This window comes from Octopus sinensis, linkage group LG14 (genome assembly GCF_006345805.1).
Source record: "Octopus sinensis linkage group LG14, ASM634580v1, whole genome shotgun sequence".
Taxonomy (NCBI): domain Eukaryota; kingdom Metazoa; phylum Mollusca; class Cephalopoda; order Octopoda; family Octopodidae; genus Octopus; species Octopus sinensis.
The window spans coordinates 4,315,693-4,336,642 of NC_043010.1; the positions used below are offsets into that span (position 1 = coordinate 4,315,693).

General features: G+C 36.9%; 1 protein-coding gene and 1 long non-coding RNA gene across 11 annotated transcripts in view; both read right to left on the minus strand.

The window, feature by feature from the left end:
- The window catches only part of LOC115219531 (protocadherin-17-like), a 146,355-nt gene that overhangs the window by 51,063 nt on the left and 74,342 nt on the right, over nt 1-20,950 (minus strand). The gene's annotated exons all lie outside the window — the stretch shown is intronic.
- Nucleotides 114-20,950, minus strand: part of LOC118766061 — a 27,758-nt gene continuing 6,921 nt past the window's right edge. The window contains exons 2-3 of the long non-coding RNA XR_005001992.1: nt 13,462-13,578; nt 114-171 (exon numbers count right to left, since the gene is read on the minus strand). This is a non-coding gene — a long non-coding RNA (uncharacterized LOC118766061). The remainder of the gene's footprint in view (nt 172-13,461; nt 13,579-20,950) is intronic.

A 20,950-nucleotide genomic window follows, 5' to 3' on the forward strand; every position in this document is an offset into this window, starting at 1 on the left:
TACTAAAAACCTATCTACTTGCATTCTGTGAATTGTGATGGTGCCAATATGGTCAGAGTAACGTCTAAATACTGTGAGTATTGGGAAAATAAATATCCTCTATGTCATAATGGTTCCAAATTCTGGCACGTGGCCAGCAATTCTGTGGAGGGTTAAGTTGATGACATCAACCTCAATGATCAACTGGTACTTATTTTATCGACCCCATAAGGATGAACGGCAAAGTCAACTCCAGTAGAATTTGAACTCAGGATGTACAGACAAATGAAATACTGTTAAGCATTATGTGCAGAATTAGAGTTCGGCATCACAGAATAGAGCCTCCGTTTCCAATCTTAATTCACTTTTAGTCATCTGCAGCCATCTTTTTTCTCTGTCCGTCTTATCTTCATCATCCCTATGAAATTGTCCATACTGTAGAAAGGGTTATTATTATTATTATTATTATTATTATTATTATTATTATTATTATTATTGTTATTATTATTATTACATAGAAGTACTAGAAGGTAAGAAACGGAAGGTTTACGAAAATAAACAAAAGACGAAGGCAGGTGGAGTACAAACAAACAAATGTATTAGTATGGCGCTCAGGAATAGAAATAAAACAAGTCTTTTATGTTTCGAGCCTACGCTCTTCGACAGAAAGATACACAGAAAAAAACAAAGAGAGAAACAAGGAGAGAAAAAAATGCGTGTAGGAGCTAACGATCTATCATGGCATCCTGACTTCAGACAGTGGTCAGGGAAGATAACAGGGTCAAGTGACTTCCAAAACAAAGGTGCCCCCAGCACAAAGGTGCGTGTGTGTATAAGAGAGTATGTATGTGCGTGTGAAGGAGGGCTGGTGGTCTGGACGTGTGTGTGTATGTATGTGTGGGTGTGGGGATGGGTGTGTGGGTGGTGTGTTGTGATGTGATATGTGTATGTATGTGTAGGTGTAAAGTTGTGGGGAGGTGGGGAAGGCGAGAGTGGGGAAAGCCCAGGTGGGGTGTGGGTTGGGGTAGAGTGGGGGTTGTGGGGGATGGGGGGAGAGTGAGAGGGGGAGAGAAGAGGAGGGGAGAGAGGAGGAGGGAGTGTATATATATAATGCTTTAAGCGCATGGCTCAGTAGTTTGTGTTGTGTTCTTGAGCAAGACACTTTATTTCAAATTGCTTCAGATCACTCAGCTGTAGAAATGAGTTGTGATGTCACTGGAGCCAAACTTTATCGACCTATGCCTTTCCCCTGGATAACATTGGTGGCATGGAGAAGGAAGGCTGGTATGCATGGGCGACTGGTGGTCTTCTATAAAACAACCTTGCCCAGACTTGTGCCTTGGAGGGTGACTTTCTAGGTGCAATCTCATGGCCATTCATGACTGTATGGTGTCTTTACTCTCTATGTTATGCTTTAACCGAGGAAGGTCTCAGGTAACTGTTGCACTTCCTATTATATATTATGCAGGCCTGAAGTGGAGGAGAACGATGGTGATGATGATGAGGATGATGGCGATGATGATTGTGATAATGATGATGATGATGATGATGTCTGTATGATGTATGTCTATAAGTATATATCTTTTGTCATCTATTTTTTACTGGTTTCACTCATTTGTCTGCGGTCATGCTAGTGCAGAAGCCTTGAAGAACTCGGTTAAAAAAAAAATCAACACTGGTTCTTAGTTTTGTAAAGCTGTTTTTTTTATTTACTCAATCAGTTTCTTTTGCATTGTCATGTAGCTATAGCAACATAAAAAGAAACGAGTGGAATACAAACACAAAGACACACAGGCACACACATAGGCTTACATACATACACATACACACATGTGCACCCACTCACACACTTATACATACATACATACATACATACATACATACACACATACATGCATGCATACACATACATACAAGCATACATACATACATACATACATACATACATACATGCATACATACACACATACATATATACATACATACATGCATACATACACACATACATACATACATGCATACGTATGATGGGCTTTCATGCACAAGGTATTCATTCACAAGTTATTGTTTGGCCCAGGACTGTAGTAGAAGACACTTGCTCAAGGTGCCATGCAGTAGGACTGAAACCAAAACCACATGGTTGCAAATTGAGCTTAACACACACACAAACAGACAGACACACACACACACACACAATGTTTAATGCCTGGATCTTTGAACATGTAATTTTCATTGGAGATATTGACAACAAAAATGGTCGCCACAGTTTGGTTTCCTCATAAAATAGCCCAAATCTCACATCGGCCTGTTGTTGTTACATGTCTCACGCCAATGAGATGTCAACATGGCTTGAGTGAAGTTCTCGGATATCGTTTAAAATAATGAAATTGTTATGTGGAATAACGCCCTAAACAGAATAACGTCGCAAATGTATATATCACTCTATATATAAAGCTGAAGTTGTCTGTGGGTGTGGCAGGTTTAGTAGCCTTCAAGTAACGCTATCTCCTCCAAGACCCTGCGGCGCATGTTGACGAAAATTGAGAGTTTGATAGAAAGCTTGCTCTTCCTTCCGTAGAAGAAAAAATTCAAATCTGACCATGTTAACACCAAAAATTATTTACATCAAAAAGGTGCTTTTTTTCTATGAAAATCCCTATTTTTTACGATTTTTTTTACTACTGTGTCGCCATTTTTCGGTGTATTTCAACCAGAAAAATGTTCACTTAAAGAGAATAACAAGCTACATAATGGATAATTTTTACTTTTCAAAAATTCCAATTCTAAAGGGTCAAAACAAACCTGAGCAACGTCGGGCAATACTGCTAGTGTATTTATATAGCTATATAGCTATAGATATATATGGTTCAAGGGGGATAAGCCAGGCTTTGCATTTACTAAGGTTTGCATTCTTCCTCTTGGTGCGTGTCTGTGTATGTGTGTACGTGTGCATGCATATTCACTCACCTGCGCGTGCTCTCTCTCACACACTCACAAACAGAGAAAATAAGAAGAATACAGAAATGAACAAATGCAATCCATGTGTGTATATGCATGTGTGTTGTGTTTGTGTATGTGTGCGTGCACACATGTATATTGTATATGTATATGTATATGTATATGTATATGACAATTTCAATAGAAGCCTTATTCATAAAGTACGCCTCGGATAATGACTGAAGCTGGGTTTTAGAGTCGTTGTGATACCAGTGCCGGTGGCACATAAAAGAGCCATCCAAACGTGGCCGTTGCCAGCGCCACCTCGAATGGCCGCTGTGCCGGTGGCACGTAAAAAGCACCAATCGATCATGGCCGATGCCAGCCTTACCTGGCACCTGTGACAGTGGCACGTAAAAAGCACCCACTACACTCATGGAGTGGTTGCCGTTAGGAAGGGCATCCAGCTGTAGAAACACTGCCAGATCAGACTGGAGCCTGGTGCAGCCTCCTGGCTTCCCAGACCCCAGTTGAACCGTCCAACCCATGCTAGCATGGAAAGCGGATGTTAAACGATGATGATGATGATGATAGTTAATTCATGTGGTCATAGTGAATTTGTAGTAATTTATTGTTTAATGTGTATCAAATTAGGATTGTATTTATCTCTCCCTGATTATCTATTTACTATGCCAAATACCACCATGATGCATCATGTGTGCATGTGTACATATGGTGTTTAATGGAGCAGGGATTACGTCCTTCTGGTGCAGCCTTTCAGCTTATGTTAGTGTGAGTTCATTGTTTGATGAGCCGTCATTCCCCATGATAAATCACCTGCAAATCATGACAATTTATTCAACATATGCACAAATTGTTCACGTGTGTACAGTTATGTACATCGGTAAGACAGATTTAGACCATCTTTCGGTACAAGTACCATGGCTGCCATGTGTGTTTGTTTACATTTGAAGAAGAAGATCGTCACTCTCCGCAAAGTTTTTTTCTTTTTATATATGGGGGATTAGGATTAGGGTTAGAGTTAGGGTTAGGGCTTGTGTTAGGGTTAGGGTTACGGGTGGGAGAAAAGGGTTTCTTTTTTCTTCAGAAATGTAAACAAACCCACGTGGGTTTATAATTGACAGTTATGGTACTTGTACTGTAAGATCGCCCAGATTTACATTTATTTTGCATCAGTACTTGAAACTTTGTAAACTAGCTTCCATTTTGAAGAATTTCTTAGTCCAAAATACAGTTGGTTGCACTTCTGAAACTGCATCCATTTTGGGTTAATTGTCCATTGTTTCTGATTACTTCATTATGCCTCAGTATTTGTGATCTTATTCTTTTACTCTTTTACTTGTTTCAGTCATTTGACTGTGGCCATGCTGGGGCATCGCCTTTAGCCGAACGAATCGACCCCAGGACTTATTCTTTGTAAGCCTAGTACTTATTTATTGATCTCTTTTGCCAAACCACTAAGTTACGGGGACGTGAACACACCAACATCGGTTGTCAAGTGATGGTGGGGGCGACAAACACAGACAAACAGGCACACACACATACACACAAACACACATACACACACACACATAGATATATGACAGGCTTCTTTCAGTTTCTGTCTACCAAATCCACTCACAAGGCTTTGGTCGGCCTGAGGCTATAGCAGAAGACACTTGCCCAAGGTGCCACGCAGTCGGACTGAACCCGGAGCCATGTGGTTGGTAAGCAAGCTACTTACCACACAGCCACTCCTACACCTATATATTAACTAAACAACTATAGCTAACCTTGATATAATTCCTGTTGAAGGTTTTGCGATATCTATGAGAAAGTGTTAGTTTACAAGAGTTGAAAAGTATCTGACAATAATTATGGTTACATTCACATTAAATAGTGGATTCAGTCATGCAATTTTTCTGTTTTTATATCTGCTTGTTTGAATGGATACCATTGGGTCTATATAACTTATATTTTTTATTGCAAGTGCATTCTTTTGGTATATTATTCTATCATAGAATGGCCTTATCAAATATACTCTTAACTGCTGATGTTGCTTGTGACATGTTTAACAAGTTACTAGCAGTATCGCCCGGCGTTGCTCGGGTTTGTTTTTGACCCTTTAGAATTGGAATTTTTGAATAGTTAAAATTTTGCATTATGTAGCTTGTTATTCTCTTTAACTGAACATTTTTCTGGTTGAAATACACCGAAAAATGGCGACACAGCAGTCAAAAAGTCATAAAAAATAGGAATTTTCATAGAAAAAAAGCACCTTTTTGATGTAAATAATTTTTGGTGTTAACATGGTCCGATTTGAAATTTTTCTTCTACAGAAGGAAGAGCAAGCCTTCTACTATCATGCTCTAAATTTTGGTCAACTTGCGCTGCAGGGTCTCAGAGGCGATAGTGTTTGTTGAAGGCTACCAAACCTGCCATACACAGACAACTTCAGCTTTAGATATATACAGATATAAGGTAATTAAGTCTTTGTTTATATAAGCAATATTGTCATTTGGCTTATGACACAAGTAGCGTTTGAAGAAGTGGAGAATTATTGCAATATTTAGATAATTAATATTAGATTAGCTTGTCAGTTTAAGATTTAATTTGTTAAGCACCCCAATAACTTCTTTTTATTTCTATCTGTATCTTGTGCATTTCTACTCTTTACTCTTTTACTCTTTTACTTGTTTCAGTCACCCGACTGCAGCCATGCTGGAGCACCGCCCCCAGTCAAGCAAATCGACCCCGGGACTCACACTTTGTAAGCCCAGCACTTATTCTATCGTTCTCCCTTGCCGAACCGCTAAGTGACAGGGACGTAAATACACCCGCATCGGTTGTCAAGCAATGCTAGGGGAACAAACACAGACACACAAACATATACATATACATATATACGACAGGCTTCTTTCAGTTTCCGTCTACCAAATCCACTCACAAGGCATTGGTCGGCCCGGGGCTATAGCAGAAGACACTTGCCCAAGATGCTATGCAGTGGGACTGAACCCGGAACCATGTGGTTGGTTAGCAAGCTACTTACCACACAGCCACTCCTGCGCCTAATACTATGTATTACTCTTAATCCATCATATTTAAATATTCTCTCTCAGCTCCTTCTTTGCTTCAGAGTGTGTGCAGTATATATATATATATGCATAGGCCCATGAGGTCATCTAACACTGCAGAAGATACCTCACCATGTGTTCAAACCCAGTTAGCGTCATCGTAAAATCAACAATTTCCTGGTGTTCATGGTTGCTCCAATGTCTAATGACTCTTAAATTAGCCAAGGATTTTGGATTGAAGTTTTTTGTTTTATCCATGGGTCCATTTTATTTATGGGTCCATTTTAACTCATGTGAAAGTTACCTCCCTTAATTTACTTTGCCATCATACCTGAGTAACAGGTGTAGTGTGAACCAATCAGAAGAATATGTGCTGTCCACCATCTCGGTTGCATACACATACAAAACAAATAAAGTACTGGGATCGATTCATTCTACTAAAATGCATTAAGGTGGTGCCCTAGCATGGCAGCAGTCTAATGACTGGAACAAGTAAAAGAGTAAAAGAAATGTATAGGAGTGGCTGTGTGGTAAGTAGCTTGTTTACCAACCACATGGTTCCGTGTTCAGTCCCACTGCGTGGCATCTTGGGCAAGTGTCTTCTACTATAGCCTCGGGCCGACCAATGCCTTGTGAGTGGATTTGGTAGACGGAAACTGAAAGAAGCCCGTCGTATATATGTATATATATATGTGTGGGTGTGTTTGTGTGTCTGTGTTTGTCCCCCCTAGCATTGCTTGACAACCGATGCTGGTGTGTTTACGTCGCCGTTACTTAGTGGTACGGCAAAAGAAACCGATAGAATAAGTACTGGGCTTACAAAAAGAATAAGTCCCGGGTCGAGTTGCTCGACTAAAGGCGGTGCTCCAGCATGGCCGCAGTCAAATGACTGAAGCAAGTAAAAGAGTAAAAAGAGTAAAGAGCATCAACACACACACACACACATACACAGCCATGCACACACACACTGGTATATGCTGAGTGTTCCTCCTCCCCCTCCACAAATCCCGGACTTTCTCTCTTTGTTAGAAATTGCAATGGTGGTGGATTGGTAGAGTACCAAGAGGAATTTCTTCTGACTCATTACACTCTAAGTTCAAATCCCATCAGCGTCAACTTTGCCCATCTTCCTTGCAGGGCCAATGAAACACAGTGCCAGTTAAGTACTCAGATCAAAGGTATTGACCAATAGCAGTAAGGCGGCTAACTGGGAGAAGCGTTAGCACGCCGGGCGAAATGCGTAGCCGTATTCGTCTGCTGTTACGTTGTGAGTTCAAATTCCGCCGAGGTCGACTTTACCTTTCATCCTTTCGGGATCGATAAATTAAGTACCAGTTACGCACTGGGGTCGATGTAATCGACTTAATACCTATGTCTGTCGTTGTTTGTCCCCTCTGTGTTGAGCTCCCCCTGTGGGCAATAAAGAAATAGGTATTGACCAATACTTCACCACAAAATCACCAAAACCTGAAACCACTGTTATTATTATTATTATTATTATATTATTATTATTGAGTGACAGAGCAGTGCATGCCATCAAAGTGACACTGGGGTACAAATATACAAAGCCCAGTATACTCATCACGACTACCCATCTGATAAGGGTACACCAGATACACGCATCACAACGATATGTGTGTGACATGGTGATCTCATATCAAGATAAACAGCGCATGACCTTGCAGGTGGGGCCCAGTTAGAATTTTCTTCTGGTTGAGTAGCCCATCCTGCTCAAAAGGTCCCTGAATATTATTATTATTATTATTATATTATTATTATGATTGTTATTATTATTATTATTATTATTATTATTATTATTATTATTATTATTATTATTATTATTTATATTATTGTCATATATTTACATATTCCTTTATTTTGTATAATATCTTTAATTTATTTTTAACCTGTTTCAATCATTGAGCTGTGGTCATACCGAGGTGCTGCCTTGAAGGGTCTTAGTCAAACGGTTCCATCCTAGTACTTATTCTTTTACTCCCTTTGGGTGGACTGCAAAGTTACAGGGATGTAAACAAAACAACAACGGCTGTCTATTGTTAGGGGTGATGGACAGAGACACAAAGGCACACACATGTACATATCTCAAACTTCCATACTGTTCTGGTAGACCAGATTCACTGATAAGGTATTGGTCAGCTGAAGACTTAAGTAGAAGGCACTTGCCCAAGGTGTTGTATAGTAGGACTGAACCCGAAAGCACATGGTTGCAAAGCAAGCTTCTTAACCACACAGCCATGCCTTGCACACACACACATGCATGAACACACACACGCATGCACACACACACACACGTTTCATGGTTGTTCTTACTCTTACTCTCTTTCTCTTTTACTTGTTTCAGTCATTTGACTGCGGCCATGCTGGAGCACCGCCTTTTTTAATCGAGCAACTCGACCCCAGGACTTATTCTTTTGTAAGCCCAGTACTTATTCTATCGGTCTCTTTTTGCCGAACTGCTAAGTAACGGGGGACATAAACACACCAGCATCGGTTGTCAAACAATGCTAGGGGGACAAACACAGACACACAGACACACACATGCATCTTGTTGTGTATTGATTAATTCTTTAATCAACTAAATAAATAACGACCCGTTGGGGTGTGTGTCTTTTATTACTGTACATAGTTGATGAGACACCATTCATTGAAAATCTATGTTGATCCTTTCACAAGCATATATGCACATATGCAGGTGTATGCATGTTTGAGCTGTGTGTCTAGCCGTCTTACTAGATACCAGGTACTCTACGCATACACACATGCATATGCTGCACACTCATACACATGCAAAAGACAAATCTTGTAACTTGTTGGTGCGTCAAATCATGTAAGCACATGGATAAGATTTCGACATTGTTTGCTGATATTTCATGTTTATATAAAGAATGTTAACAATGCGCACACAGAGACACACGTGTGTGTGTGTGCGTGTGTGTGTGTGCATGTGTGTGTGTGTGTGCATGTGTGTGTGTGTGTGCATGTGTGTGTGTGTGTGCATGCATGTGTGTGTGTGTATACTCACATATACATATATCATCATCATCGAATGGACCTTACATCACCCATTAAATTATCCATTAAATAGATTATCCATTAAATCATCCATTAAATTATATGTTAAAAGGCTAAGCAGATAATCCCATACAGAATGATTTCAGGCTCTGTAATGAATACGTAGCCATCATCAGTGAGATTCATAGTATTAGTACATATATGTGAATATATATACATATACACACATTCACACATCTATACATAAGGCCAATCATTCGCCCATTTATATATAAACTAATTAAAGTATAAAATATTATAGATTTATTACAGCTGATCTAACTAATTGGTTTTACACTGGGTACTAAAACTGGATGTAAGATCACAAAATGGTCAACTAGTACCACATGCTCTTCATTGAGAACTTTAATAAACCTGCTCTATTGACATATATATGAGGGCATCCTTTTCCTAAATTATGGGGTTTTAAATGACTATATAAATATTCCACCCATGCCAGCATGGAAGGCAGATGTTAAATGATGATGATGATGATGTATGTATGTATGTATGTATGTATGTATGTATGTATGTATATATGTCTCTCTCTCCCTCTCTCTCTATTTCTCTTTCTGTCTCTGTCTGTCTGTCTGTGTGTGTGTGTGTCTCTCCCTCACTCTGTGTCTCTGTCTCTTTCTCTCTCTCTCTATCTTTCTCTGTATACATGTGTGTATGTATTTATATATAAATGTAGTTATATATACATAAATATATATATATAAAGAGAGAAAGAGTGAGTGGGCAGAGGGGAGGCATGAGAGATTGCTTAGAAGATATCTAATTACCCCCATCTCATGTACAATTCATTAACATAAGGTGACCATTGGATACATAATGCAAATTACATAATTAACATTTGCTGCTGTCAAATCAGGTGACATGTAATTATTAAATATAATACTATTGGAATGATAAGATGACAATAGTCACCATTGTGGAAATGTCTTGGGACTGTATATCCTCATCAATGTCATCATCATCATCATCATCATCATCATCATCATCATCATCATTTTAACATGGACTTTTCCATGCTAGCATGAGTTTGACAGAATTCTTTAAGGCAAATAATCTATGACTAGAAACCCTTCTTGTTGCCAATCCTCACCTGTTTATAAGTAAGGTAATATTTTCCCCTGCGGCAAGCTGGCAGAAACGTTAGTTAGCACGCCGGACAAAATGCTTAGCAGTATTTCGTCTGCCGCTATGTTCTGAGTTCAAATTCCGCCGAGGTCGACTTTGCCTTTCATCCTTTCGGGGTCAATTAAATAAGTACCAGTTATGCACTGGGGTCGATATAATCGACTTAATCCGTTTGTCTGTCCTTGTTTGTCCCCTCTGTGTGTAGCCCCTTGTGGGTAGTAAAGAAATAGGTAATATTTCCCCCTAGCCAAACATGTTTTCACGGAAGATTGGAAATGAAGGACACTGTCTATATAAAAATAGGGCTCATTTACAACAGTAACACAATGTCAAGGCAAGGAAATGGTAATATGCATGCATGCACATGCACACACACACAAACACACTCACAAACACGCACATACATGCATATATATATGCAGGTTATTTTTCAGTTTCCATCTATCAAATCCACTCACAAGGCCAGCCTGAGCTTTAGTAGAGAATACTCGTGCTAGGTGACATAGTGTTGGAGTGAACCTGTGACCATGTGGTTAGGAAGCAAGTTACTTATCCATTCAGCCACACCTGTACGTGACTATACACACACACACACACATATATATATATATGGGGAGGTACAGGTGTGATTGAATATATATATATATATATATATATATATATACCATAAATCCTTGAGTATAGTCCGCCCTTGAGTATAATACGCAGGGAATTTTTAGGGGGCAGTACCTCTAAAAACCTAAACCTTGTGTATAATATGCACCCCTTCTCTAACTTGAGTCGTGCGTAATGAAGCCAGCAGCACCTAGTCGAACAAATACTTCCGTGCATGCGTAGTACAATAATGGTGATGTTTTTAACTGTTATATGGGAATGTAAATATGTTTGCAAATTGTTTTTGTTATATGTTATTCTGTGTTCTGAATACTTTTATTTTAATAAATGTTGTTTCCTGCAAGTTATGGATGATTCTTTTATGACTTCATTGCTTTCAGGCTTAGCTTAAGCTATTTTCACGCCCGACACCACAAAATGCCTCTGAATAAACATTGCCGGACAGCAAACAGTGATTCGGTCAATGCTTAGAAAATATTTTTCATTTTTAACCTCGTATATATATACACAATAGGGATTTTGGCCTTTAAATTTTGGGAAAAAAAATGCGGATTATACTCAAGGATTTACAGTATATATATATATATATATATATATATATATATATATATATATATATATATATATACATAGATATATACATACATATATATATATACATAATATATATATATATTACATATATATATAATATATATATATATATATATGTATATTATATATATATATATGTATATATATATATGTATGTATATATATATGTATATATATATATATATATATATATATATATATATGTAATTATATATGTATGTATATATATATGTATATATATATAATATCTTATATATTATATATATATATATATATATATTACATATATATATACATACATATATATATATACATATATATATATATATATACATATAGATATAATATATATATATATATATATATATATATATATATATATATATATATATATACATATATATATGGCATGTTTGGATATGTATGTATATGTGTGTGTGTGTGTATGTATAATATATATACATACACTATGTAGCATATGTACACACATTCAGACACACACACGCACACACACACACATACACACTAGCTGTGTAGACCATTGGTCCTATGGATTCTCTCCCTGTCCAGTCAGCCATGGTAAATTGCTAGTGTCCAAACGGCCATGTCCAATCACCACATTCCAATTCTTAACATTGGCAAAAGGTCAGTAATTTTAAGGAAGAGAGAGCAATCAATGAAATCTATGCCAGTACTTGACTGGCGTTTACTCCATTGATTCCTGAAGAATGAAAGTGAAAGTTGACCACCAATTGGAATTTATTTTGGATTATATAGGAATGAAAGTAAATATCATGGTTAATCTTGTTCAGTTTTTATATAAATCACTAGAATCTTGGTTTTTTACTTGGAGCAAATGAAGACACATTGGAGAAGTAAGAACAATTTAGTATGGCTTAGTATGGCAGGGAAGAAGGCAATTTCATTAGTGCTGGTGCAAGAAGAAAATGCACAGCGAATGAGTAGAAATAGTGTGAAATCAAGAGGAACCATCAATCTTGCAGAAGACTTGACAACATCTCTAGTGTTAATGCTATGATAAAACATCCAGTACACTCTGTAAAGTGGATGGTATTAGGGCCATAGGAACTCTGGAATGTATGAATCAAATATAGTCCTTTAACTCATTAAGGAAGGCTATAACTCAAGGTGGTGAGGTGGCAGAAACGTTAGCGTCCTGGGCGAAGTGCTTAGCAGTATTTTGTCTGCTGTTACGTTCTGAGTTCAAATTATGCCGAGGTCGACTTTGCCATTCATTTTTTCGGGGTCGATAAATTAAGTACCAGTTATGCACTGGGGTCGATATAATCGACTTAATCCCTTTGTGTGTCCTTGTTTGTCCTGTGTTTAGCCCCTTGTGGGTAGTAAAGAAATAGGTATTTTGTCTGCTGTTACGTTCTGAGTTCAAATTCTGCCAAGGTCGACTTTGCCTTTCATCCTTTCGGGGGTCGATAAATTAAGTACCAGTTATGCACTGGAGTCGAGGTAATCTACTTAATCCCTTTGTTTGTCCTTGTTTGTCCCCTCTATGTTTAGCCCCTTGTGGGCAATAAAAAAATAAGGAAGGCAATAACTCTGAAAAAAAAAACTGATTCATGACAACCAGCATGGAAAATGAACATAAATTGATGATGATGATGATGATGATGATAATGATGATGACAATGTTGATGATGATGCTGATTATCATGAATTTACTGTTTGACGAACACTTAAATAATTGTCTTACTAGTCAATAAGTTGGCTGTTTCTCTTCATGCCTCATCACTAGAGATGCACCAATGCTGTTGCCTTTGCCAAAGTCATTTAAATTTGTCTCAGTTTCTTGGTCTATTTACCTATATTGGTTTCAGGTATAAGGTTCATCTCTGTAGATTAACTTTTACCAATATCAGCAACAAAAACAATTAAGTAACTAACTAATTCGAGGTTCATGAACTTGTAACACTGGGGTAACAAAAATACCTATTTCTTTACTACCCACAAGGGGCTAAACACAGAGAGGACAAACAAGGACAGACATAGGTATTAAGTCGATTACATCAACCCCAGTGCGTAACTGGTACTTAATTTATCGACCCCGAAAGGATGAAAGGCAAAGTCGACCTCGGCGGAATTTGAACTCAGAATGTAGCGGCAGATGAAATACCACTAAGCATTTCACCTGGGATGCTAAAGTTTCTGCCAGCTCGCCGCCTTAACAGGAATACCTGTAATATCAAAGCCCTGAACTAAATGCATGGTAGCACTTAGCTACAGCTTTCTCACATCCAAGTTCAGACCCCATTAGAGTTAAATTTATTTATCGTAACATCCTGGATTGATGCTGTTAGTGATGTACTGTCGTCAATACAGCTCCCTATACCTAACCCCAATAAAAATTGGTTTTCGTGTTTATTCAAAATCGCTATTCTTTTAATCTTTTTATTGATTTCAGTCACTGGACTGCAATCACACTGGGACTCTGCCTCAAAGGGTTTTAGTTGATCGTATCAAACCTCAAATGCTTATCTCAGTCTAGTATTTATTTTATTGATTTCTAGCAAATGACTACAGCTACTTTTAATATAAAGGATGTAACTTGGGATATGTATATGTATATATATATATTATATATATGTTTGTATGTATGTATATATATATATATATATTATATATATGTTTGTATGTATGTATATATATATATATATATATATATGTATGTTTTTGTATGTATGTATGTTCGTGTGTGTGTATGTGTGTATGTATGTATGTGTGCATATATATGTATGTATGTGTATATATCATCATCATCATCATCATCATTTAGCGTCCGTATATATATATATATATATATAGTATATATATATATCTACATATACACAATATATATGTATGTATGTGTGTGTGTATATATATATATACATATACACATATATACATGGATGTATGTACGTGTATGTTATATATATATTATAATATATATATATATATATATATATATACTATTGAATATGAATTATACACACACTATTACCAACAAAACACACACACACAAATATTGTATTCTCTTATACTTTTCATCTTTTACTTGTTTGAGTCATTAGACTGTGACCATGCTGGAGCACCACCTGGAAGATGCTTTAATCGAACAAATTACTACCAGAACTTATTTTTTTAAAGCCTGGTACTTATTCTATTTGTTCTTTAGCTGAACTGCCAAGTAAAAGGAATGTAAACAAAGCAACACTGGATGTCAGTAAGGGGGGACAAAAACAGACACACATACACACACATATATGACTAGCTTCTTTTAGTTTCTACCAACCAGATTCATTTACAAGGCTTCAGATAATCTAGGGCTGCAGTAGAAGACACTTGCCCAAAATGCTATGCAATGAGACTGAACTTAGAATCATGTGCTTGGGGAAGCAAGCTTCTTACCACACAGCCATGACTGCATCAATATGTATATAACCACTGGGCAATGGCCCAGTGGTTAGGACAGCGGACTCGCAGTTGGAGGATCGTGGTTTTGATTCCCAGACTGGGCGTTGTGTGTATTTATTGAGCGAAAACACCTAAAGTTCCACAAGACCATGGCAGGGGGTGGTAGCAACCCCTGTTGTACTCTTTCGCCACAACTTTCTCTCAGTCTCTCTTCCTATTTCTTGTGTAACACTGCGATGGGCTGGCGTCCCGTCCAGCTGGGGGGGGGGCACATATGCCACAGAAACCGGGAAACCAGGCCCATGAGCCTGGCTAGGCTTGAAAAGGGTGACGTTTATCGTTATATATATATATATATATATATATATATATATATATATTATATATATATATATATATATATATATATATATATTATAAGATATTTAAAGGTAAAGGGTAAAGACCCCTTTCGGTCATGATTGACCATGGGATTGCACCTATAAAGTTACTCTCCAAGGCACAAGTCCAGGCAAGGTTGTTTATGGAAGAACAGCAGTCACCCATGCATACCAGCCTTCCCTCTCCATGTGACCGATGTTATCCAAGGGAAAGGCAAAGGCATGCAACTTGGCACCAATGATGTTGCAATTCATTTCTGCAGCTGAGTGAACTGGAGCAACATAAAATAAAGTGTCTTGCTCAAGAACACAACACACAGCCCAGTCCAGGAATTGAACTCACTACCTTACGACTGTGAGCCCAACACTCTAACCACTGAGCCAACTGCTTCCAATATATATATACATATACTACATACACATTGATAGATAGATAAATTGGTAGATAGGTATTAATACTTGCTTTTATGTCAAGTTATATATAGAAACAATTTAACATTAAACTGAAGAATTACTCAGTACAGTTTTGCAGAGTACATGTTTATCGAACTTATACAAGAAGAGAGGAAAAAATTCGAAGTTTCCGCCTTCTAGCCTTTGATGGACTCTACCTTTTATGAAGACTAGCTGGTCGAGGCTTTGAAGTCACTTTCACTCTTCTTGTAAAAGTTATATATATATATATATATATATATATAATATATATAGTATACACATCATCATCATCATCATCATCATCGTTTAAGCGTCCGCTTTCCATGCTAGCATGGGTTGGACGGTTCAACTGGGGTCTGGGAAGCCAGAAGGCTGCACCAGGCCCAGTCTGATTTGGCAATGTTTCTACGGCTGGATGCCCTTCCTAACAGCGAACCACTCCGTGAGTGTAGTGGGTGCTTTTTACGTGCATAGATATACATATCTATATAGAATACATATATATATATATATATATATATATATATATATACATATATAATATATACCTCCTTAAAGAACTTATATATCTATATATAAAATATGTACTTGTATAATATATATCTGTGTTATTATAGATATTAATATTTCTTTCAGCCATTTGCACGTAATTTCACGTCAGCTGTTCCGTTGGCGGTCAGCTGCCAGCGTTTGGGGCAGTCTTTATATTAGATATATAGATATTAATCTATTCTACCTGAACTATATATATATTAGTGTGGATATATATATATATATATTCTTACTTGATTCGTCATTGGCTGTGGCATGCTGGGGCACTGCTAATTGAGCATGTCAAGTCCAGGACAGTCTTTGCCGACTGCCATATACGGGGATGTAAACACCAGCATGGTTGTCAAAGTGATGTCGACACCACACACACACACAAACACACATGTATACAAATATACACTTATATATACATATATATATATATATATATATATATATATGCCCCAGGCTTCTTTCAGTTTCTGTCTACCAAATCCGCAAGGCTTTGGTTGGCATCAGGCTATAGAAGAAAACACTTGCCCAAGGTGCCGCGTAGTGGGACTGAACCTGGAGTCATGTGGTCAGTGAGCAAGTTACTTACCACACACCCACTCCTATATATACTTATGTATATATATATATATATATATATATATATATTATATATATATATATATATATATATAAACATATAAAATAAATGCATATAATTAGAAAATGGGGAAAACCACAGATTAACCACACACCAATCGATTGGACCATATTTATCTCTTATTTTTTGATATAAAACATGACATAACAAAATAGGTGACATAACATATCTTAGGACTGTTACTGATCAGATTGCCAAATGGAATCTCTATACATAAATGCAAGAATAAAATTCACCATCTTCATAGGGCATTCGAATTAAGGCAACAGATCTTCATCAGAGTGAAAAACAAGAGCATACAGTATAAACAAAAGGAAGAAGGAAAGGGAAAGATAAGAGCAAATAGACTACATTAAAAGTCAGTTTGGATCTTGCTTGCTTGCAATGTTACCCAGTGAAACTGGTGCATAATGGGAAAATACTATGAATTAAGAGTACCCTGAAATGTTAATACGAATGGTATGAAACAAGTTTCATGTAAATTGGTAGGGTGGTTTTTAAGATATTAGAGATTTTGGAGGTACAAATATCCAAAACGGTGCATAATAGGAAGATGTTCCGAAAATAATCTTCATCCTGGAATGGAAGAAACTCTTATCTTTCTATTAGACTGAATTGACAATAAAAAAATACGATTTTTTTTACAGTGAATGTTTCTGTATTTGCTTTTTAAACACAATATTTTAATCATTTCAAAATATTCTTAAGTGAATGTGATTTCAAATTTGTAAGTTGTTTATACAGTAAGTATTTATATTTCAGCTTTCATTAAACAGACAATATTTTAATGTTTTTTAAAGTTATTTTCAAGTAAATACCGTTACAAAGATTTTTTTTTGGCATATTTAGAAAATATTCTAAAGTGAAATTGACTTTAAAACTATGGTAAATATTTTGTAAAAGACCTGTTCATAACCTCGGTAAGAAATAGGTTTTTCCATAGGGCTTTTTTGAGTGCGTTCAACGTATTTGGCTGCTATTTCTAACACGCCCTGCGACCATGTAACAGCTATTTGTGATAGAGGACACAAAATACCTGTTACGTGGTAGCAGGGCATGCAAGAAATAGCAGCCTAATCTTTCTTTTTCTGGGGAAAGGAACCATTTACCTGTGATTTCGATGTCACATTTGTTGAACGCTTGCAAAATAACCTGGAAAAGAAAAAACCCACAAAACAAAACTCCATTGCTGGGAAACTCAGAGTTTCCCAGTGATCCAACAGGTCATGAGTAGTCCTGGCCCTGTGAATGAAGTTATATTTATAATGTTTTATTTATTAACTAGCTGGCCCTGTGCTGTCAAAAATGACGGATAATTGTAGTATTTTATATATAAATATGGATGGTAAATCAAATTAATACACTTGTCAATGTTCACATACATTCACATACTTCCTTTGCACAAGCACACACATACACACACAGAGTTGAAACGTTGTTTGACTTTCTTTTTCAGTTTTGAATGTTCACCATCCCACCAGTTTACCATCACCCCTTCCTTTCTTATTCATCTATCACACCTTCCTTTCCCATTCATATGCCCACGGGCATATGGCATAATGGTTAAGAGTGCGGGCTACTAACCCCAAGATTCCGAGTTCGATTCCAAATAGTGACCTGAACAATAATAATAATAATAATAATAATAATAATAATAATAATAATAATAACAATAACATTGAAGAATACCTTAGGAATGAGAACCCAGGTTTGAAATTTCCCCCAAGACATCTGAAGAAGGCTGGAGGGTATATCAACCGAACATTGTGCTAACAACAAACAAGATGAGGACAAATATCCATCGAATGTAAATAATGTAAATAATGTACATAATTCCTCATCTCTTAAATATAGAACTGTATGAGTAATGATGATGATGATGATGATGATGATGATGATGGTGGTGGTGGTGGTGGTGATGTAGTTGTAGTAGTAGTAGGAGTAGTAGTAGTAGTAGTAGTAGTAGTAGTGGTAATAGTAGTAGTATCCAATACAAGTTGAGAGGAGTCAAAATACAAATAAGTAAATAAAGATAAAAAAGAAAGAAAGAAAGAAGTATAGGAACTGTGCACCATTTCATAGGATTGACAGTGCACTGAGTTGATGTTACTTCTTGAATAGAATAATAGAGTATGAGAGTGGGTAGCTATATACCTGGGTGTGTCTTTTGTGATGGTTAACATCATAATATTTAAGTGGAAAGTGATCATCAAAAAAATTCCTCTTCAGTTTCTCAAAGGTATACAACCATACCAATAAGTACATGCACATGAACACACACACACACACACACCACCACACATACACACGCACATATATATATATATATATCTATATCCCTCTCTCTCTCTCTCTTTCGGAGAGGCACTGAGCACCTACACGCACATATACACACACGGCAGTAACTTCCACCTACCGAATTCAATCACAAAGCTTCGGTCGACTCGGGGCTATAGCGGAAGACACCTACCCAAAGTGCCACACAGTGGGACTGAACCTGAAACCATGTAGTTGGGAAGCAAGCTCCCTAACCACACAGCCATGCCCGCGCCTATCTATCTATCTATCTATATATATATATAATATATATATATATATATATATATATATATATATATATATATAGAATCTATATATATATATTATATTATAATTATAATATATATATATATAATATAATATATATATATATATATTATATATATTAATACGTTATATTTATTATTTTGCACATTACTTAATCATTGTTATATGTTTTATCTTATTTTAATCCTTCTATCAGATGTAATTTTTTCTAAATGGCATAATTTAATTTTTTCATTATTGAATTGATAAAAAGTGGGTTTTTTCTAATTTATATATATATATATATATATAAATTATATTTTGTGAAATTTGATTTAGTATTTCTAAATTGAATTTTTCGCTGTAAGTTTGGAATAATATTCCTTCATATTATTATTATTATTATTATATATATATACATACACACACAGTAGAACCTTGCAGTCTGAGTGCAGTGCACCATAGTATGAATAATTTGCTGTACGAGCAGAGGCTTGGGCAAATTTTCATCTTGAAGAAAGAGTGGAAATCTGCAGTATGAACGAGTTTCATACAAGTGACTGCCAGTCAGCACGAGCTCACATACACTCTCCCAACAAGTGCAGCCTCTGCCCGCTCAGTTGATGTTTTTATCTCGCTGTGGCAGCATCCCTGTTGTGTATTTCCCACTGTTTTTGTTTAGTTCTGTGCTTTTTTTTTACAATTATTTAATAATAATTATTTGTGTTAGCCATGGATCTCAAAAATGTTAGTGCAAAGGACCATGCAGAAAAGACGAAAAAGCTGATTATGATAGACTTGAAGAAGGAAATCATTGATAAACACGAGAGAGGGGTGTGTGTAGTGAATATAGCACGTCAATACAACCGAAGCACACCACCAATCTGAAGAAAAAGGACAAGATGAAGGCCATTACAACAGCAAAGGGCCATAACTACACACATCTGTCCATGAAGAGATGGAAAAATTGTTTCTCCTGTGGATCAATGTGAAGCAACTTCCAGGGGATACGATTACGGAGACCATCATCTGCGAGAAAGCATGAGATCCGTATGGGGATCTCCTGAAGCAGAACCCTGGAACATCGATGGAGGAGACATCAGCATTTATGGCCAGTTGTGGCTGGATCGATTATTTCAAGAAGAGTACTGGTGTTCATAGCGTCGTCAGGTATAGAGAAGCAGCGAGTTCTGATATAAAGGTAGCTGAGGATTTCTTGCGTGAGTTCTGTCAGCTCATCGCAGCCAAGGAGTACACAGCATAACAAGTATTTAACTGTGATGAAACTGACCTCTTAAGAAAAGGATGCCCAGAAGAGCCTACATAACTACAGAGGAGAGAAAATATCAGGCCACAAGTTTATGAAAGTTAAGCGAACTCTTGCCGTTTTATACCTTCCACGCAACACCATCCCTTTTTTTCAATCCATGAACTAATGGGTGATTTCTAATTTTAAGAAGTTGTACACCAAACACATATTTTGTTGGTGCTTTGAAACAAGTGTTGACAAAGTGGCAGTAAGTTTCTGAATTTGTAGAAAAAAC